Raw genomic sequence first — 21099 nt, forward strand, 5'->3', positions numbered from 1 at the left:
GGCATAACCTGTAGTGTAATAGCTAGTTTGTTTTATCAAACAGGTCATTTGGAGTACTATTACTCAGACTTTGATGAGATTTGTGCAAATTTAAAAGTCGAAAATAGCTTGAATAAAGTGAAACATGCTAAACAGATGAGGGAATTTTTCTTAGTGACTAGTGAACTAACTTATGAGTATGCTTTTAGAAATAATTTAACATGCAAATTTTGAACAGAAGAAAAAACATTCTTAAATATGGTACAGAAGAGAAGGGCAATTTACAAGCGAAACTAAATCTATGTTTTGGCAAAAGGAAGATGATAAGCTTAATGGTAGAAATGAAAATGTTGCAATTCATATAGATGAACCTGTAGTGGAAAATTTTGTATTAGAAGAGATAATACTTTGTTTGATAATTACTTTGTAGGTGCTAGTCAATATGAAGATACTTATCGTATTATAGGGGGATGGGGATTTAAAGGAGGCAAAGATCCAATTTTTCCTGGAATTTATTTTGTTTGTATGAATAAAGCTTATTACAATCTTCCTGATCACTGGTATGGGACTTGTTATGTGGGATTCGTTTTTCCAAAGATTTTTCATGTAGATAGAAATGCAAAGGGATCATTTGAAATTGGCAAACACCTGAATAGGTTCAGGAGGGAAAGTTTTTCAGAAATTTTGGGAGATATATTTGGTGCAGTAATACCCATGGTAGGAATAACTTTGAATGCAAATAAAATCAGAAAAATGTCTACAATTGTTGATAGATTATCTACAGATACTGCTAATGGATTTCAATTAGTGAATACAGAACTTATTGCTATGAGAACAATGGGAATGCAGAATCATCTTGCTTTAGACATTCTGCTAGCTAAAGAGGGAGGAGTTTGTGGAATTTTACATGTCCAGCATTGCTGCACGTACATACCTGACAAGAGTCAGAATATAGAGATGTATATTAAAAACATAACTGATTTACATGCTGAAGTCGAACCTTTAGAAGATGATAGTTTTTCAGAACGTTTAGGTAAAAGAATTACAGCAATTAAGCACTGGTTTCTAGAGATTGATAGTTCAATCATAGGTAAAATAGTCTTTCCTTTAATAGTTATAGCCATAGTAATACTTTTGTTAAAAATTAGTTGCTTGATACACAAGAGAAGAAAACATGTTTTAGAGAAGAAAATAATTTACAATCTGAGACAAGAAAAAGAAAAAGAAAAAGAATTAGAAGAGTTTCGAAGAATTCAATATGTCAGTTGCAGAAAAACATATGAATCCAAACTTTAGAAATACTAATATTAAAAGTGACCAAAACATGTTCAAGGGTTGAAAATTTATAAATTTTTGGGTATAGTTTGATGATTTTGAAATCCCCAGATAAGGGAGTTGATGGAGCAAGGTGATGAACAAGATTTTGTTCAAACTTGCAAAGTTAATCTCTCATAATAAAAGTAATCGAATTAATAAGCATGTGGTGAAATTACTAACCAACTTAGTATAAGGACTTATTCATCAGAACACACGGGGTTAACTAATGTGCTTTATGTTGCAATCGCAGAGAGAAATATCTCTTTATTGTCTTTGTCAGTATTAAATGCGGCTGTTTAACTAATGGCATGTGCTTATTATGTGTGCTTATGTTATGTCTTTTCTGTGATAAAATGCTTGCAGAGATTCGTCCAGTTCAAAAGAAGAAAGAAGAATGGTAAATATAATGCTGCTTTTGTGTGCTTTGCTAGGTAACATAATTAACGGGTTTAATTAGTATTGGGGCGGGTAACAGAATGGGTTTCAATTCTTCTATTAATTGATGTCTTGTGTTTGTTTAATAATAGTTTCCGAGAATGAGGCCTAAAGATCATTTTAAAAATGGCTGACGGAGTGGCAGATACGAAAAGCTTGTCCAGAGTGGAGCCTTGTACATGCGCAGTTGTGAAGACTTTTACCATGCTGCCATCAATGTTTGAAAAGCAGTTCTTTTGTTGTGCTGAACGTGCACTCGGAGGAAAGGCCCAAGGACAGAAATCTGGTTTGTCTGCCAAGGTTAGGAAGTTAGATTGAAACTCGAGTAGAAAGTATCCTTCTTGAGGAAGCCGAATGTCATGGAAATGAGAGACAATAGGGCTTAAGAAAAGCCTGGACTTGGTCAAGAAACGGTAGTGACCTAACACCCTTTATCGTGGACTGACACGGCACAGCCAATGAGAGGCTTGGATTTCTAAGAAAATATATAATTTGTAGAAAGTTTAGTTAGAAGGAAAGGTATAAAACCTGACGTTATGAGCAGGAGGGCGCTTCTCGCTTTCCGATTCCTGAATGACGTGACGTGCTGTTGGACTCTTTGGTGCACGTAAGGACAGCAGACTTTAAAATGCTTTTTCCTTTCTAGGCGGAGCGAGTTTTAGACAGGGAAATAGAATTAGGGAATGGAAACTGTTATTTTGCTTTTTATTCATATTTTCTGATTTGCTTTGAAAATGTCAGTCTAATATGTCATTTCCTTATTAAATGCTGCTTTCTTATTTGCTAATAAAATAATGATTCTCAATAAAATGCTCATTCTTGAATAATAAAGCGAATAAAAATTAGGTTTGAAACGACAAGCTGGTCTTGTTTATTCATGGTCTAGTTACCATCAGTTGATCCATTTGCCTTAGTGACTTAATTAAAATGTCATGTGTTTAAAACCATGGTGAGATTAAATAAACTGCAGTTGTTTGTAATTTTGTAAATAATTTGTGAATAGTTTGATTAATTAGGTCACATGATTCAGTTGCTCAGAAATTGTCTCGTTGGTTTATGGGCCTTTATATGAGATATATGTTTAATGGTAAGTACTGAGGTGATAGATAGCGTTTGTGAGGGATGTATACTTTTACAACGCCTACCTTTACATCGCAAGTTTTACAACGCATACCATTACAACGCATAGTGCTTTTGGGCGCTGGATAGTGAATAGTTTAATTTACTATTCCAACTCCAGTCCCCGTGGATAGTAGGGAAGGTGTTGGATAGTACATTAAACCTATTCCCTATCCTAGAGCGCCCCCCAGCGCAATGCGTTGTAATGGTTTGCGTTGTAAAAGTTGCGTCGTAAAGGCACTGCATGGTAAAAGTTGTGTTGTAAAGGTTGTTCACCGTTTGTGAGACAGTTTTTCATTAGGAGCGCTGGATCAAACTCTTCGAGGAAGCCTTCCCCGATCTCCACCAAAGGGATTGGAAGACTCAAATTGAAAGGGCGCATCGCTTTCCATTCAACCAACACAATTCAGGAGGGCTGCCTGACAATCGTCCTCGGGCCATCTTGATCTCCCTGAACAACTTTCTGGCCCGGGAATCTCTGTACGATTTGGCCAGGCCCGACCGTAAAAGAGTAAAGACTTGAAAAAGGCTGCAATTTCTTCGTGCGCCCTGACTTTTGTCAGAAGACAGTTGAATTGCGATGGCACCTTAGGCAATTGATCCCGGAATTTCAGGCGAAGGTTGTTCAGATCTTTCTTTTGAACCCGTCCAAATTAAAGGTGATCTATAAAGGTCAAACTCACTTCTTCCAATCAGAGGCTCAGGCTAAAGAGTACCTAATGTCTATGAAGACGGGACAAACCCCCTGATTTAGCATTTAGGACTACTAATGGACTGCAGTTCAATCGACATTCTTGAGATCTCATTGGCTTTTCTTTCTAATGTGTGCAATTAATGTTTGGGATAGGGGGTTTCCTGCTTTCACTTGTCTGTTTCTGTTAGACCTGGGTGCTCCCGGCCTTTTAAGGTTCAATATCTTTTTCTTTCATTCCTTCTCTCTTTTTTTAACTGCTCTTCATTGCTCCTGTTAGATATTTTTGAGTACACCTAGTTTGCAGTGGGGGGAAAGTGAGGGTCCCAGCTCAGCATCACTAGGGACCGATGGTCCCCATGCCTCAAATGATGGGGGGACAGTGGTGGGGTTAGGGGTGGGAAGGTGTTAAGTTCATGGGGAGGGGTTGGAGGTGGGTCAAGGGGTGTTTGGTGGTGGTGGGTACAAATAGCTTTTTCACAGTATAGTTATGGCACACAATATAAAACTTTTTTAAAACTCTATTTGGCACTAGGTGGTACCTTCATTAGAGACATAGGACTGAAGGGGTTAGACTCTATTGGGCTGCTCGGGCTGCTTTTAAGGATGATGGGTAGACATAACTTTATTCAAATTTGTTCGTTAAACTGCTGTAGATTAAATGATAGAAGAAAGAGAGGCGTTTTTGCTAAACTTATCAGGCACCTGGATATAGACTCACTATGTTTGCAGGAGACTCACGTATCGTGCAACAACCTTGCCTGGTTGAAGGAAGTTGGGCTCGAGTTGAATGCTTGTTCTTGGCAAGCAACACCACTAGGGGGTAGCTATAATGGCCAGGCAAGGTACCTACATCACTAGGCAAATGAAGGTGGATAATTTTGGTCGGTGGGCTATTGCTGACATATTGATCAGGGGGTCACCTTATACTGTTTGCTCTTCGTAGGGTTCTAATCTTGATGACTCCTCTATCCTAAATTTCTTGAGCATTGAACTTGCTCTGTGGCCCTCTCCCAAAGTGGTGTGTGGGGATTTTAACATTCACCTGAATTCCAACTTTGATTTATATACGAATTCCCCATACTTAGGGAGTAAAGCCAAGACATTTAAAGCTATCCGAGTGCTTAGACATGAGCACGCCTTGGTGGATGTCTGGCAGAGATTGTGTCCGTCTGAACCTAGCTATACTTTCTTCTCGGCTCCCCATAGAAAGTTTGTATGCCTAGATTACTATTTTGTTTCAGACTCAATTCTTGAAAGGGCTGTTTGTGAGCTACATCCCAGAGTAATCTCGGAGCACAACCCATTCATTTTCCAACTTCCAGCCAATGGTTCAAAACCAGCTGCGACAACCTGGACATTTGAGGGGAAGTTACTGCTTGACCAAGAGTATTGCAGTCACATGACAAATTGGATAACAGAATTTTTTCAGAGAAATAAGGGCACAGCCTCCGAGCTAATTGTTTGGGATACCTTTAAGGCAGCAGTGAGGGGGGGGGGCACTCAGCTTCTCTCTTTATCAGAAGGCAATTAAAGAGAGGGTCAATGGCTGGATTAACCTGCTGTGTGAAGCAGAGGCGGAACTTATTTGAGTTATTGCTGACCAGATAAAAAGAGAGGAATGTCAGCGTCAGATAGCTATTTGTAGAAACAGAATATTGCAACACTTTGGTGAGGAATTGGCTGCTAAGTTTATTCAGTATAAAAGGGACATATATGAGTTTGGAGAGAATACAGGTGGACTGTTAGCCAAAAGATTACAACACAAAATCGGATAAAAAGGGCCAGTTCATGATCAACCGGGCAAAGTGATTGAGGTGTTTCAAGAGTTTTACATGTCACTTTATTCCATAGATGCTGACGTTGAAGCTGCATCAAGTGAGGAATTTCTGTGTGACTACATAACATCTAGGGTCACATTGGAACAATCTGATGCGCTTTCCTCTCCGATAACAAGGGAAGAGCTGGAACTAGCATTAGCCTCACTGGCAACGGGGAAGGCTGTTGGCCCAGATTCACTACCTCTTGAATTTTATCGAACATTCCGTCACACTTTATTCAGGGAGCTTGTTTCCTTGTTTTCACTTGCTCTGAAAGGCCGGACCCCTGACTCATGGTATAAGACTACTATCGTAGTCTTTAGAAAGAAGGACAAACCAGAGCTCAGTCCCTCTTCTTATCGCCCAATCTCCCTAATCTGTGCAGATAGCAAAATCTATGCGAAAATTATTGCTCTCAGGCTAGGAAAGGTTATTGCTCCCCTGGTTTCCCTCCGCCAACATGGCTTCATTCCCGGCCGGGACATATCAGATCATGTCAGGCGGGCAATAGCTTTATTTGATTGGGCTGAGGTCTGTAAACAACCTCTGGCAATGATCCTGTTGGTCGGCGAAAAGGCGTTTGACAGGGTCTCCTGGGGTTTTCTATGGCAGCTGCTAAAAATCAAGGGGTTCCCAGAGGAGTTCATTACAGCCATACAAGCCTTACATATCTCTCCAGAGGCTTCCGTCCGCATCTCTGGACAGGAGTCGCGCCCCCTCTCTATTAGTAGAGGAACCCGTCAAGGTTGCCCCTGCTCTCCGCTTTTATTTTCAATTTACATCGACCCCTTTTTGAGTAAATTGGACTATAATATAAGGATTCAGGCAGCCACAGTTAATGGTTTGGCTAACAAAACATTAGCCTATGCCGACGATGTCGCCATCTTCACCAATGATGCTTGGTTTGCTCTTCCGGCAGTTTATGATTTAGGCAAAGAATTTGGTGCAGTTTTGGGTTCTCGGTTTAATACTGAGAAGACTCAAGTCATTCATTCAGATTTTGCAAAACCAGAAGGGCTTTCTACAGTCTCAGTTGCGACCTATTTGGGCGTGAAGATCACTCCGTCAGTTGAAGAGGTCCCAGAAATTAATATTTTACCGATTATTAAAGAAGTAAATCAGACGTTGGAGAGATTAGATCATTTGCACCTCTCACTTCATGGTCGCTCCAATGTTATAAAAATGCCAATACTCCCAAAATGTTTATATCTATTTAGGACCATCCCTATTGAATTTCCATTGCAGTGTATCTCTAGCACTGAAAGAGCTTCTTTGAGATTTCTTTGGGGTTACCAGAAGGCTAGAAGGGCATCTAAGTGGCTAATACTTCCTAGATTAAGGGGCGGCTGGAGTCTACCTTCCCTAATGCTATACCATTGGGCCGCATTCCTACAGCATATGTGATTATTATTATCTGGGGGAAAGGTCGTGGTGCCGGAATTTGCTAGACGTACAATCTTTGAGACTTTACTGGGGGAAGATGCCCGTAACTGTCTAGTTAGAAATGTTGAACCAAGCTATTACAGGAAAATTAAATTTAAAGTTATCTAATCTGCTTATTCTGTTTGGAAAAAAGTCAGTCAAAGGTTCGATATACCAACTATTAATGCATACACTCCTCTACTCTCGTATGGTCTTTTGCCCTCAATTTTCCAGGACTCAATCACCTTCAGTTGGGGTAATCTAGGAATCAATGTACTAGGTGATTTCTTCGCTGAGGCAAATTTGTTTCTTTTTCTGACCTTCAAGTTGTATGGGCTGCCCACTAGACACTTTTTAACATTTTTACAAATGAGGAGCTACTTGCTGAAGCTTGCAACATCAGGAGCAGACAAGTTTGTGAAAATTCCTCTGGTGGGGATCATAGAGAAAAGATCCAGAATTGGGTTAATTTACCAAACATTTATCTCTGTATTGCCTGATGACTTAATCATTCAGAATGATAAGTGGGATAGGACATTTGGACAAGAAGGTACAGATCTGGCAGCTTTCTTGGAGCTAGCCAACCAGAATTTAATAACTGGCAGTTTAAGGGCTCAACACTTCATGTCAGCCTTTGATTTATATTACACTCACTGGAAAATGTCGAAATGGTCGAATAACCGTGGAAACTCATGCAGTAGATGTGGTACTGTGGCTGCCGATACTATCCGCATGTTTTTCTCCTGCTCCAAACTGACCGAATATATTCAAGATATTGAATCTTTTCTTGCCCAGATTACTGTTAAAGCTTTGAGGCTGACACCCACCTTAGTGATCTTGGGGGTAGACCAGTCGCAAAACTTGACAGCACGGAGTAGGCCTGAAGTAGGGTTTTTGTTCATTGCTATGTCCATTCTTAGAGCAGGTATTACCTCTCAATGAATCAGTCCTAATTTCCCTACCTTTATAAACTGGCGGGCCCGGCTGTTGGCAATTTATAATATGGAAGTAGCAGTCTACAGCCTAAAAGGACGTAGAAGACGTGAAAGGGGCCAGAAAATTTGGGCTCCGATCACGGACTACATAGGATGAATTGTCCTTTTTTCAACTTCTTTTTGTCCACCACCTTCTTTTTTTCTCTTTTTTCCTCCCTTTTTTTTGGGCTACGCTGTGTTAAACATTGTTGAAAATGTCAAATTATGCTTTGCCATAACTTTTGTGTTTAAGATGTTTTTAAAAATACTAAATATTTTTTTTTTATGTTTCTCCACCATATTCAAACTCACAAACAAAATCCTGCAGACCTACCTCTGAATCACACCCACACACTCCATCACCTTGTATACCATCTATATAATTCCAGGCTCAAAAATAAATCAGAAACAAATTGTCAGACCTGGCAGCATCTTTCATTTCCATAACAATGATAACATCTCTATTGTGAACATTAATACACTAAGAGTCTAGACTCCCATATGAAATCAATGGAAGGAGAACTCCCACGTCTCCTAGTATCCCTAAAGCTCAGCTCTCCACTGTCCTCGCTTTTTCCAAAGAGCCCATCACCTCCCCACTCAACACAGTAAAATGCAGTAATCACTTACCTTCTGATTGGTTAGACTACCAAAGAACACAAAAATAAACAGTCATTTAAAGCATCTGTATAGCCGCCTCTAATCAACTCTCCTCTCCCTGTGAGATCTGCTGTCACAACACACTAACCCCATTAATTCCTTAAAATGCTCAAAGTAGCTGCACACATACCTGTCTGATCAGGTGAGCATCAGCAGAATCTGTACTAGCTGTGAAGTCCTCCAGTACACCACAGGTCAACACATCCACCTTTACTTCAAAATAAACAAAACCAAACCATAACTTTTCTTCTACCCCAGGAGCTCAACAGCAATAGTGTGTCAATTTCAATTTCATAAAGCTTTATTCGGAGCATTTAAAAAACATGTCCATAAAAGCACATATAGTTACAGATACAGACAATTCATACATATTTCATTAAAGAAAACACATGATATAAAAATAAGCAATTATTAATTACGAACAATACATTAAACAATACATATCTCCATAAAGAGAAACACATAATACAAGATATCCAGAGGGGGAAGGAATAAATATGTAAAATGTACAGTGTACAAATATTTAAAAACACATGCTTTTCCTGGCGCTAATGGCTTTGAGCAAGAAAGAAGCAGTAAAAAAGCAGATGTCCGGGTGATTCAGGTTAAAAAGCAAACTCATAGCATCCGCGATATTTCTCACTCCAAATCTATTTAACAAAGGCTTCAAGTAGAATTTCCGTAACTCCCTATACAATTCGCATGTCAATAAAAAATGCTTGGTACTTTGTTCTGTTTTATTATCACATACACATGGGCCGATAGGGCGCTTTTTGATGTTAGGGCACGCAACCAGATAATGTACAACACCCATCCTCATTCTGGTTAGTACAAACTGGTGCGAGCCTCTGGTTACATGTGACAAATATGGGCTAAAACCAATAAATTCATTCATGCTATTGTACAGTACACATGTGGTTAACTTAGAATCCTCTAGAAGGTGCCTTTCATTGCAGTGATTTAAAAAGATTGTTTTCACATTAGATTTGGGGATGTCCGAGAGACTGTGAGGGTCCATCAGCACATTGATCCCAAATAATTTTTGTGAACATTCAATAACATATTTGAACCAGGGGATCTTCAGGTGCTGGTCCAATAAAAGACAGTCCTTGATAATAGCTCTATTCAAGGAGGTACCATCACTGAGCCAGATAGAGCGCCACAGTAATAGGGGCCTTAACATAATCAAATCACTTAGGGCTTGAATCCCTGTTTCCTTATGAACCAAGGAGTTGGAGGTAGACTTGGGTAAACACAAGAGCTTTTTCAGGAAGAGATTCTCCTCTACCTGAAGGCTCTTAGCAGATGAAACACCCCAAACGCCTGCCCCATATAGGGCCGCAGAAAGACATTTAGCTTGATAAATTTTTAACATGTCTTTAATACGTCTATTCCCCAGCTTCTTGGCGAACAAAAAGACCCCGTTGGAACTCCTAATCATCTTAGTTCTGACTACTTTATGTTCAGTGGCCCAGCTCCCATTGTTGGAGAAGGTAATTCCCAAATAGCAAAAATGTTCGACTTTTTTAACCGGGTCACCATCAATTAAATAATGGGTATTGCCTTTAATTTTTGCTTTTCCCGACCTGCACTCCATTACATATGTCTTAGACTTATTAATCACCAGTTTCCTACTCTTAATAAAAGATGAAAAACAGTCCATCAGACGTTGGAGACCCAAGGGTGTCCTGGACAGTAGCACTGCGTCGTCCGCATAGAGTAATACAGGTATATTAAGATTATTAACTCTAGGGACATCCGCAGTGACTGCCTGCAGGACGGATTCGACCTCATTAATAAAGAGAGTAAAGAGTAGGGGTGCTAAAATGCACCCCTGTCTAATACCTCTTCCAATCCCGAACTTGGTCGTGCATTCCCCGTTGGGTCCATAACGGACACTGGTGCGGAGCTTTTCGTACAGGCGGGCTAAGAAATATATAATGCCCTCAGGAGCTCCCATTTCCAATAATTTGGCCCATAATATTGTATGATCTACCAAATCAAAAGCGCTACTAAGGTCAGCGAAACATAAATAAAGAGACCCTTTTTTTGCCTTGGTATATTTCCCTACCAGTAGCTCTAAGTTCAGGCACTGTTCAATAGTACCGCGGCCTTTCCTAAAGCCAAACTGACAGTTACTTAAGATATCGTTGGTTTCTGCCCACTCCTCTAGTCTTACAAGGAGGACCCTACTCATGATTTTAACCGATGAGTCCAGTAAGGATATAGGTCGGTAATTTTTAGCGTCCCCCCGGTCACCTTTTTTATAAATGGGGACGATTATTGACTCTTCCCAGGTAGACGGTATTTTACAACAAATAGCTGTGTTAAAGATTTTGGTAAGCAATGGACCCCAAATCTCTGGTGCAGTCTTATACACGTCTATGGGGACGCCATCCGGCCCCTGGGCCTTGCCTCCTTTACTGGTTCTTATGCTAGCCATGGTTTCTGCAATAGTAATATCTAAGGCTAAGATGGGCCAGCCTTCTCCATGGGGAACTATTTGGTTACTTGAGTCAAAGATGTTAGAAAAATGCTGGATCCACAGTTCCATACTCACATTGGATGTGAGTTCAGGGACCTTGTCGTCTTTTAGGAATGGGCTATTCACCGTGGACCAGAACAGGGTACAATTATTCGTGTCCGCAGCTTGGGTAAGGTTATCCCAGGCTTCCTGCTGTAATTCAGCTTTTCTATTTTTGAGGGTCATATTATATCCCTGTCTAAGTTGGCCCACCAAATTCTTATCTCTTGGTTTCGCTGCAAGAGCCTCTTTAAGATCATTCCGGGCAGTAGAGCAAGCATGATCAAACCAGCCCCTTTTACACCTGGCCTTAAACCCTGCCTCTTTATGAAATTTCTTATTGATGCTTAAATTGATCCTATTAAAGTGGTCGATACTGTCGGGCGAGATATCATCCTGTTCTAAAATTGCCACAATCTCTGTTAGACAACTAGAAATAATGGAATCTGATGTTATGTCCGCTTTTTCCCCCTTCCACCTCAGTCTATATCCATTCTGTCTATGAGGTTCGATATTGGCAATGATACCCTGTTCACAGACATAATCATCTTTCCAGAAGGTTAATTCAGTGGACAAACAATTATGATCACTCAACATAATATCGATCACCTTGGGCATTGGACATAGCGGAGCAATGGTTGAAGACATACACATAAAATCAATACTGGTATTAGCGCCCCTTCCTTTAAAAGTAGGTATATTTTCGCCCATGTCGTTTTTAGCATTGTCCATAATTTCCATGTCATATTGTATCAGAAAATTGTTCAAGGTTTCCCCATAGGTGTGATGGGGAAAATGGACTTCAGCTTTCCCCAGTCGGTTATACACACCGCAAACCTTCTGGGCGGATAATGGGCACACACAAACGTTAAAATCCCCCACAAAAATAAATTCAAATACACCATTAAAATTCTTCACGAAATTGTTCAATGCCGCATCTAATTCGTTAATTGCAACATGTCTAGTGCTATCGAAAATATTGTTATAAAAATTAATCAGTAGAATATTTCTGCCGGCTTCTTGTGTAAGCCATAAAATTTGTGAATGCGCCCCCACATTGACAAACCTTTTCACTGAGATGGGTAGTTTAACTGAAATTAGCACCATAAACCCTCCTTTAGCTCTACCATGGGTTGAGGGCAATGCTGGAAGCTCATAGGACACATACCCATCAATGCCTTTGAAATTTTTGCACCATGTTTCCTGTAGGCACAGAATGGTAAATAAATGCACAAAATCCTTCCATCCTAACGCAACCTCCTTGGCTGCAATTCCGGCAATATTCCAGCTAGCAATGTAACAAGGTAACTTCCCTCTCACTTGGCTAACATTTGGCAGTTCAACGCTAGATATGGACATGTTATTCTCCATAATAAAAGGCTCTATGTTAGATATAAAATTTGAGACGTCACCCCCTGTCAGCATACAGTTCAAACGCACATCATTGCCCGTTATCTCTATAGACAAAATTACATTTTCATTAAGGGTACTATTTCCTTCATCCCTTAGTGGGTCAATCTCATGTCAATCGTTCTGATCTAGAAAACTCAGGCTCTGAAACCTATTCTGGGTTGGGACCTGGTAAACCATTCCATTATCGAACAAAGGGGAACTACCTGGTGGTGCAAATAGGTTGGGGGTATGCATTAAAGAAGGAACATTCCCCCCTAACATAGGATTCCCCTTGTGCATCAGATGGGTAAATAGACCAGGAGGTGCAAATGAGTTGGGGGTATGCATTAAAGAAGGAACATTTCCCCCTAACATAGGATTCCCCGTATGCATCGAAGGGGTAGATAGACTATTTTGTGGACCAAAGGAAAAGTTAGGCATCATTGGTCTATTTGCCATAGATGGATAGGTAACATTACTCAATACCCTCTCCTTACAATTAACAGGGGGTTGCCTACTTAGATGGTTGTAAAAGTAGCCCAGTGGTCTAGCAACTACTTCTGTCTCCGACTGTGTAATTGCGGCCGCTCTAAGCAAGACGGTCGCAACATGTTGCGGGTATTTAAAATTAATTATCACACAATCCCCCCCACAGACTTTTTTGGTATTACCTATCCAGTTGACTCTTCTGATAGAGATGATTTGATCGGAATAGCCAACTGGATAACCACAATGTAGGTTTAACCAAGAAATAGTTTTATTCCTCAAAGAATCAGCAGTCTCATGATCATTTGAGGGCTGGGAAAGGATTGGAACATTAGTTAATACCACAACGTAAGGTACACAGTCGGGTGGGAGATCAACTGGGCGTCTGCATATCCTAGTGGGTACCCCATTAGGTCCCCTTGTCGTATTGGGTGGGGCTGACACCGCTGGTGCCGACACTTGCATGGGGGCTTATAGTATGGCACCCGACAATGTACTTGTTACCCCAATATTAGATTGTTGTAATGATCTATCTGCCTCCTGAGTCGATGTGGATAGTGGCTGCAGTGGTACTTTGGAGGGGTATTTCCTGGTAGTAATAGAGGGCGCACTAGTTGAAGCTTTAGGCTGCTCCTTATCTCTTGTGGGGGCCATGGCTGAGCAAGTTGTCTTTTTAATATCGGCTAAAGACTTTTCTAGGTTATCAGCATGCTTATCCACCACACCCCTTAGCCTAGCTATTTCCTCCTGAAGATCTCCTATTTTGTTTAACAGGGGCTCTACCACCATATTAAGTTTACTTAGAATATCACTCATTAGTAAATCAATTTGGTCAAGCTTAATGGAAACATATTTATCTTGGCTCGGAGTTCCTATGTCCTCAGTATACTCCAAATGTTTGGTGTCTTTTTTCTTTCTTGTGATATGACTACCTCGCTTAGGGACCGTTTTTCTACAGGCTCGCATAAATTTGGAGGCCCTACCAGATTGCTGAGGGGTTCCCCCAGCATTATCACATGAGTCATCTTCCCCCCTTATCGACGTATCTGGAACCATAGTTAGATCAACATTAGTACTATTATCAAACTCTACTGGGACATTCATCTCATTAACAATATTGTCTGAGTTGATATAGTTGGTTACATCTACAGATGAGTTCGATGGATGGTCTGCAATAGTACTTTTTCCCAGTGATTTCCTTCTATCACAGTTAATTCTGGAGACCACTTTCAATAGGTAGTTATCCGGTAATGTACTTTGGACTGACATTTTCAGGGCTTGGTCTGAAGTCTTAATAGATGTTACTTAAAAACAGGGGGACCAAATGAAGTTTCCACGATGTGTAGGTCAATTGTACTCACTGTTGGAGCCAAGGGGGGTGGCCCTGCCCGGCCTCCTCCGGCCCCTGACGGCCACAGACGGCCCCGCCCTTGTCCCGGGCTTCTCCCGCGCGCGACTCGCGGGGCGAGAGGGGGGGTCAGCCTTTTACAGGCGCCTCCGGGCGCTCTCTGGACGTCACCGGCGTGCACCCGCCCCAGGGGTTGCTGGGGATTGTAGTGCGCTGGTCACGCTTCCTCCCGGTGTTCTGTGGCGCGTTCCGCTGCGCCGCCGTTCCCCTCACGGCTTCGGTCTCACAGGTGAGTCTTTGGTGTTCAGATTAAGAACATTTCAGACCGAGTCTGTCTTTACACTCAGAACTCCTCTCCCACAAAACTTTGAGCATCAGATACTATTAGAGGAGCAAAGAATAAAAACTAAGCTATGGAAATGTTTTATGAGTTAATGGACAGACATGGTTTACTGGGTTTAGAATGTGTCAAACAGAGCCTTTCACCACTGGTACACTGAGGCATAACCTTTACTGTTGAACCCAAAACTGTGCACCAAGGGGCATATTTATGAGATTTGTCATGCAGTGCTGTGCAGTGCAGCAAGTCACGTTACTATGCTGCACTACGTGATGGAGAAAGTGCAGGAATGCACTGTATTTAAAAGAATACGGTGCATTCCTGCCTTTTCACCTGTGCCGTTTTGGGTGGCCTGCACCAACGCAGGCACTCTTGCCACATGATGCAAAGGTGCTTGTGTTGCATGCAAGATTGTTTTTGTGCTGGAAAGGGCACCATCCTGCACAAAAACAACCCTGAGAGGCATATTCCTCTATGTATATGTGCTGCAGAATGCAGCACACATAAAAAGAGGAAGTAACATGGAGAAATAAATATGTTTCTCCTTGTTACACCTCTCCTGGGAAGGTGTATCTTTTCGGCGCATTCTCAGGTTTACCAGTTGTGGTAAATCTGGAAATCCATCAAAAACCATGGAATTGGTTGGGAACATCCAGACACTGCGCATGGAACTCCTTCCTTGCAAAGTGCTTTACTCAATATTTATGAAGCCTCTGAGGGCCACGCAAAGTGGCCTTGCATGGCTTCATAAATCAAATGTTTCAGTTGTGTTGCGCATGTACCATGTTGCATGGGGCAAGTGCGACGCAACTGGGTAATAAATATGGCCCTCAGCCTTCAGGGAGTGAAGTCAAACAGTTTAATTCTTACACTGGGAGGAGGTGTGAGATTAGACACTCTAAGCTTAGCAGGCTATCCCATAACAATCAACATATCAATGTCAAGCCAGTGCTTTTTTTTGAGTACACACAACATAATGCTGTCCATAAGACACAGAGGGAACACTACAACAAAATTAGGATAACAGCCAAGCCTGCTCCACTTCAGATAGATCCTAATCAGTAACTGTGCAGAAGTAGGGGGGCGAAGCTTGCCTGGCCTCAAGTTGGTCGTTAACTAAGTGAGTTCCTTCCAAAACCATCAGATACACCCTACCAAAACAGACACCATCCACCTGTAAAGTGGCAGTTCCTGGTGTAGGAATATGGTGCTGGTCAGTAGCAGCCGAATGAGGCCTCTCCCTCTTAGGAAACCGGCTGGACATTTCGGTGGTGGCGGGCTGGGCGGTGGACAGCGTGGCCTACTGGATAGCTCTCTCTGTTTGCCAACGCCCACACGCCCTTGAGCCTGTGAGAGTCGTGCCTGGGACCCAGGACCGCTTCAACCCCACGCTGTGGGGATGCACCTGCCGGTGGCCATTCGAAGTCGTGCGAGTGAACCGCCGACCAGGATTGTTGGGCAGCAGGCATGGAGCGAGCCAGGATCTGCTGCCTGAGGAGATGCCTCAAGGGATTGGCTGGACAGTGGGAGGCCTTCAGCACATCGGGGGCCACTGCTGTGTCACCCGAGGAGTGGGTGCCTCTGGTAAAGTCTACTGCTCAATACTGGCAGGACTAGAATGAAAAGGGGCTGACATCTCCTGTGGTGCAAACACAGACCAAAAGCAGTAAGTCTCTAACACAGCAAAAATTATCCTAAAGTGGCAGAAGGATGCAGAATTGGCCATATTGACTTGTGGAAGACATTAACTATAGGGCAGGGGGAAGTATAAGACCAGGCAGCAGTGCTGCAGAGTGCATAGCCTTAACAACAAGACACTATAGATACTGGCGCAGCACATAGAGTGGGAGGCACCCTTCACTATGGGAAAACCAGATAAAAACCACCCAAACCAAAGTTCGAGCAGTGCAAATCTCCCAGGCTGAGGGAAGAAGAGGCCAAAACGACCCTGGCAGAGCAGGGGGCCTCGGCACTGAGCTAGGAGGCGACTTAAGGCAAACCCTATGCAACAAAGCCTCCTCACCAGTAAGATGGATTTTCTCTCTAACCGCATGGATCGCATGTCAGAGTCCATAGATAATCATACAGAAAGCCTGAAAATGGTGGAAAGTAGAGTGTCTGATGCAGAGGATTTACAAGTTGTTAATACTAGTGCGTAGAAACAAATAAGCAAGATGCTCGCAACACTGCAGAATAAGGCTGAAGATCTGGAAGCGCTCTCGCGATTCAACAACATGCACATAGTTGGATTGCACCAAAATGGCAATGACTGGAAGTATGGAGCTCTTCGTGGAACAGTTGCTTATCACTTTGCTAGGCCGCTACACCTTTTCGCCATTCTACATAGTGGAATGTGCACCTCGTGCTCGTGCCCCGGGCCGGCCCTGGGGGCTTCTCCTCACTCAATAACAGCATGGCTCCTGAGCTATAGGGACAGAGACGCTGCTCTGCGGTGAGCCAGAGAGCTTCAGACACTCAGATATGAGGGCTCCGTACTCTCTCTCTACCCTGACTTTACTATTCAGGTACATGAGGCGCGGAGACAGTTTCCATCAATAAAACAAAAATTGAGGGAGCTGAACATTGACTATGCTATGCTATGCTATGCTATACCCTGCGCGCCTCAAAGTGAAAATGGACAGGAAAAAAAAATCTACACATATCCTAACAGCATACAACAGCTACTGAAGAAGCACACCAAGAATAAGGCCCCCATACGAGCCCAATAGCCTGAGGACAATGTCCTGCACACTGAGCTCGATCAAGAAGATTGAATGGTGTGCACAATAGCGGCCATTGATAACTGTTCCAAACGCTAAGAATGATGTACTATTGGAGGTATTGGACATAGGTTTGTGTAGGTTTGTATATATACCTTGGACGCCCCAGGGCAACAACCGCGCTTTATAAGTTGACATTTCATTTCATTCATTCAGTGAAGGTGTGACCCAATTTATGGGACCTGTTGGATAGACGGGCAGCAGGATTAGGGATTTGGCTGGACGTCATGGACAAATACCACTACAAGATGTACGAAACTAGAGAAATATGGAAGCAGCTGGACACTTGCTAACATTACATATAAGGCTAAGTATATATATTTAATCCTACCCAGTGGATGTGTTCAATTAAGATGCTTGATGGTTGTAAAGTTACTAGAGTTTGTGTGTAGTTCAGGCAATCACCGTCATCATGTGTGAACCACAAAATATTGGGAGGAAAGTTGGGTTTGTGATGGTGAAGCATTTGTGGGAGGGAAATGTTGAGTCGTGTTATATCTTGGGGGACATGACGTGGGAGGACTAGAGGGAACCAATGCAAGCTATCATCTTCAGAAATTAGCCAGACGGGAAGATGGAAGTGGAACTGAAGTAACATTGTAGCCGTCATCAATTTTAGGGAAGTTCATGGCAAGTGAAGATGATAATCTCACTGCGTTGCCAATACCACCGGGTACCACACTATGCTGTTTGACTTGGAACATCAGTGGGTTAAACAACCAAAAAAAGATTTGTGAGACTGTAATGTTTCTGCAGTGCCACCATATCGATATCGCCATATTGCAAGAGACACATTTAGCACTCCACACAGGGCTTATCTCACAGAGCAGAATGAGGGGTACATGCATAGCTGCGGGATTCACAACTCACGCATGAGTTGTTTTGATGTGGGCACGTTGTGGCGCAATGACGCAAAGACAACTCTGATGCACTAATAGTAGGTGTATACAGACCCAGTTATGACGATCCTCAATTCTACCAATCATTATGCAGTAATCTCGCAGCCTATGCAAACCTACTACAACGCTGGTGCAGAGATTTTGATTGTGTTCAGTTCCCAGACCTGGATAGATCTAGAGGCCCCCCCAGAGGACTATCTTCAGCAGCTAGAGCTACAGTTTCAATAGCCGAAATGAACACAATGGTGGATGTCTGGCATTTCCGTTCACCTCAGGGCACATAATACAGGCATTACTAGTCACAGTGGGGCATATTATCAAGGGGGTTTATCTCCGCTTTTTTGGCTTCAAAAGCCAAGAAAGCGGAGATAAAATTATCTCCCTATTACCTAGCTGTCGCTAACACCAGTTAGCGACAGCTAGTAGGAGATAGCGACCATCTTGGGCCCCGCTTTGCATGTCAGTGACATTTATCACTAATGACATGCAAAGTGGGCGTGCCAAGATGTTAGCGACTGTAAACAGTCGCTAACATCGCTATCTCCTATTACCGAATTTTTGGAGATATTCGCGCTAAGCGCGAATATCTCCAAAAGCTAACACCTGCCCCTGAGAAGTTCTTAACCATGTTATCCAATGGTAGGTGGATAACATGGCTAAGAGCATTAGCTCGGTAATGCATGAATATCGCGGACTTTTCAGCGATATTCATGCATTTCGGCCGATTTTTATCGCTTAGGAGATAAACCTTGATAATAGCAAGGTTCCTAAGCGATAAAAATCGCCGCAGCTCGGCGATAAAAATATTGCCGCTAAGCCAACATAGCGATAATTATCGCTAGTTGTTGGTAATATGCCCCAGTGTTCCGAAAAGAACTTGTGCAGGCGATAAATAACTATTTTCACTCCAACCTGGGGAGTGTGCCTCGTATGGCTCCTGTTGGAAACCGGCTATTTCGGGTAGGCTAAGGCTGATGCCAAAGCCAGGCCGAAACCACCATTCCAGTCAGGGCAAGGAAGTCACACGCCAAGATAACCCCTGCTCACCCTCTAGGTAGCATGGCGCGAGCAGTCTAGGCTAAACTCGAAGGCGATGTGTAAAGCATTTGCGTCAGCGCACAACAGCAACAACATACTAGGTACACCACAAAAGAGACTCCACACAAGGTTATATTAAAATAACTTTTGTATTGTCAAAACATGTCAGATAGAAATTACACATGTACATTGTGCCAACTGGCACGGCAATATTCACAAGGGATTATTTACAAGACAGGGCCACCTGGGCCACTGTCTGAATCAACACTTTGCAGATATAGAAATACTTGTTCAGTAATTAGAATAAAAGTATAGAAACTTCACTGTAACACAAAGTAACAGTTATAGATCACATCCAGTAACTACTGGGAACAGGTAAGTACCACCTACGCAACCCTAACCCCTTAGGAGACTGTCACGCAGGGGACCAGGACCTCACTAGGACCACCTGTACAAAAAAGAACCACACCCTAAGTATCACACAGCATTTAGGGGTCTAAGAAAGAACACATTACCCATGATGCATAAATATACATTCAGAGGAGTAGTAAAGAGAAACACATAATGTATAAACCTACACATTCAGCGGTGTTAAGAATAAAGCACATGATGCAATAAGATTACATTCAGAGGTACCAGAATAATACAGTAGCGCAATAGTCACATGATGTCTAAAAACATTCAGAGGTGCAGGAATAAGACATGATGCAAGAAATCACATTCAGAGGTGCAAGAACCATACAATTGCGCAAAACCTACATAAGCCACCACCTGTGGCAGTCCCTAGGCCACTGGCCTTGTTGGGGCTGGAACGCCCTGAGTCTCAATGTCAGGGGCCTAAACGATGCAGGGGCCCACTACTTGCTGGGCCCCTGGGAACACTCACAAGGGCCTAAACGTTGCAGCTGGCACTAAGTGCTACGCAGCTGTGAAGGCCTGGCACCACTGTGCCCTCGTTGTCCCACACATGGACTCTCTCCTGGAATTGCGCCTAAACGGTGCAACTGCCCACTAATTGCTGGGCAGCTGGAGATTCAAAACTGCGCCGGGGCCCTCACTGGCCCTAGAACGAACTGCACAAAAGGTTGGAGCCACACAGGCTCTGAAACAGCTGGGGGCGTTGGAGCCATCTGGCTCTTAATCAAAATATGGCCCCCCTGAGCTCCTCTGGGCTCACACACGTTGGGGCGACCCACTGCCAGCCGGGGCCGCCCTTGAAGCCCTCGGGGCTTCCTCCTGACGATGCACGCGCTCGCACTACTGGGGGCGGGGAGTCCCTCTCGGGGGACTCAGAACACAATGCCCCCCGATGCGGCCGCTGGGCTGGCAACCCAATGCCCCCTGGACGTGGGAGCCTCGCTGGCTCTAGACTACGTTGGGGCGACCCGCTGCCAACCGGGGCCGCCCTGACTCTGTGCCCCGAAGCGGCACCAACATCCAGCAATTCGGGCCCTCAAGAGCCCCTCGCGGCTCCGTAACCTCGGTGGGGCGACCCACTGCCATTCGGGGCCGCCCTTACTCGGTGCCTTGACCGGCGCCGCACGGAGCTTCCTCCCCCCGCAGCCCTTCACTCACCGGTTCTGCTGCGGGGGGGCTCCAGCGTCGCGCCGCTCTCTCTGCGGCGTCCTCCCGGTCACATGGGAGCCTCGCTGCTCCCGCGCTGGACTTCTCTCTCTCGGCAGGGCTCCCTCGGCACACAGGAGCCCTGTCAGCTGGCCGCCACGTTTCTCTGGGGCTCCCTCAGCCGAGAGGAGCCCCGTCCACCGCCGCCATCTCCCACCCTTCGTTTCTTCCTCCCCGCCAACTGCGGGGGCGGGACTTCCGGCCGGCCGCGACAGGATTGGCCGGCCGGTCAGTCACTTCCGGGTCACTGCG

This window comes from Lissotriton helveticus, chromosome 5_1, assembly GCF_964261635.1.
Source record: "Lissotriton helveticus chromosome 5_1, aLisHel1.1, whole genome shotgun sequence".
NCBI classification, from domain to species: domain Eukaryota; kingdom Metazoa; phylum Chordata; class Amphibia; order Caudata; family Salamandridae; genus Lissotriton; species Lissotriton helveticus.